The sequence below is a fragment of the Condylura cristata genome, unplaced genomic scaffold, assembly GCF_000260355.1.
Source record: "Condylura cristata isolate star-nosed mole 26May11 unplaced genomic scaffold, ConCri1.0 scaffold00047, whole genome shotgun sequence".
Classification (NCBI taxonomy): domain Eukaryota; kingdom Metazoa; phylum Chordata; class Mammalia; order Eulipotyphla; family Talpidae; genus Condylura; species Condylura cristata.
In genome coordinates this window covers 1313028-1315355 of record NW_004567148.1, presented here as the reverse complement: position 1 = coordinate 1315355, position 2328 = coordinate 1313028, and positions in this window count along the sequence as shown.

The window sequence follows — 2328 nt, the reverse complement described above, 5'->3', positions numbered from 1 at the left end:
TGGTGATAGTGCTGAAACCTAAACTCTAGACCACCAGGGAGGCCTGCTTTAGTGGGTTTTTTTTTATTTATTTTTATTTTTATTTATTTGTGCATACAGAACTGGGGTACAGGTCAGAGGCTCAGGGGCGGTGAGAGGCTTCACCAGAGACAGAGTGGGGAGCAGAACAGGCAGATCCATGAAGTACACTGCTGAGGGAAGCAGTGGGCGGGTCAGGAGAGGTCTGCCGCGCCATGTAGTCACCTCCGGGGCAGGCGGGAATGGAACTCATGCGGAAGTGGCTTCAGATTCTCAGTGCTGTGCTTTAACCCGCTGCGCCACCAGGGAGGGCCTGCTTTAGTGTTTTTATTCTGGAATATTTCTTCTGTCTCTCTAGTCTTTCTTGATCTTGATTTCCCCCCACCCCTGTATTTGTGTTATTACTGTGTTAACATGAAGTCTATACTTTTCTACCGATGTCATTATAGAGTTGGGTTTATAGGATTCAAGATTCAAGTTTCCCCTTCCTTCTTGTTTATCTCTATTTTTCCTTTTTTATTTGTAACGGCAAAGTTCTCTTCCTGTAAAAATAAAAACTTTATTTTAATAGCTTCAAGGATTTCTGACTTGCTTTCTTGAGACAAGAATATACTATAATAAACACATTTACAGGAATATTTGTTGTAGGAATCTGAGTTGATTCACCTAAAGTTCAAGCCCTAGTAGAGATGGGCACATGATTATAGTCATAAATCTTGGGGTAGTTAATTCTCAAAGACCTCAGAGATCTACTTATAATGAACTCACCCAGTATAGAAAGAGGTGCAAATTCTTTTAAAATTGGAAACATAATACAGACAGCTTCTCCTTGGGCACTGTATTTACTAGAGGAGTGATAGGTTGGTTTTAAACACATGCAGAATATCAATTTACTTGGCAGGTGTTAGGAGGTTTGCATTTGTGCAATACTGAATTCTAAAGGTTTGCATTTGTGCTCTTTGGATTGATGTTCAAGTCTTAATTGTTCTCAGGTGTCCCTGTTCTATGGAAAACAGAAAATATGAGTTATGTATAGGTCAAGTTGTTACAGGGCAGGGAGAGGGGCACCTCAAAAACCCTAAGCCTGCCTGCTCTAAATAGGTTCTGCCATCTGCTGCATCAAGACAACACATGTAAGAGCTTTAAGGGAAAGGAAATTTAATGCAATTAGTGAACAGTACAGAAAAGACAAAAATATAGTTTCTAAATCCAGCACTGAAAGTTATCCTTCACCTCATTGGTAACAGTCTACCCAAAGGGGGTTGGCCCAGAGCAAGGCCCAAAATTCTGCCACAATTCTAAGGCAACTTCCATCGGGGATCTATAGAACAGGGTCAGAAACAACCAGACAAGTCTGGGAGGAAAAGAGCAAAACCTAAATCAAGATAAAAACTGCCATTTTCAGCCTCTCCACATCTGTTCCAACCAGTGCAGGACCAAGAGGCAAACACAGCTTCACATGTCTCTGCTCCATGTGCTTCTCTCAGGTCTCCTTCTGGCTCCCCATCTTGTTTCCTTCCCCATTCTCCCCTCTAGCTACTTTTCCTCCTTGCTCAGCTCCATCCTCCCTTGGGTGGGGCAGGGAACCTGTAACTTCCTCTTTTCCTGAGCACCACTCTGTTACAAAATGATGTGTACTTTCTTTTTTTTTTTTCATATACAAAGTTTATTTATATTACAAAGTTTATTGATTTTCTGTTCCATTTTACTGATCTGTCTTACATGTACCAATATCAAACTATATGTATGTTACATTTTCAATTGATAATTATTAGTATATCATAATTATATGTTGCTATCATATGAAGCAAACTTACAGAATTTTTAAATTAATTTTTATCACTTTCACTTCTTTTGAATTTTCAAAATAAATTTTTACATCATCTGCCAAGATGGGCAGTATCTCAATCCTACCCTTTTGCCATCTGGAAAGGGTTTATGATGTGTACTTTCTTTTTAAGATTTATTTATTTATGCATACAGAACTGGGGTACAGGCCAGAGGTGCAGGGGCAGGGAGAGGATTCACCAGAGACAGGTTCACAGAGAACAGAACAGGCAGATTGATGAAGTACACTGCTGAGGGGAGCAGCGGGTGAGACAGAAGTCTGCTGCGCCAAATGGGTCACCTGCCTGGCTGAGGATTGAAATGCTGAAGTGGCTGGGGCTGTCTTGGTAGTGCTGTGCTTTAACTTGTTGCACCACCAGGGAAGGCCAGTGATGTGTACTCTCTAACTCTTGCTAATCTAGCATCTACTGCTAGATGCTGAATCTTACTTACTAAATGACATTCTAGGTAGCTTCACAATTA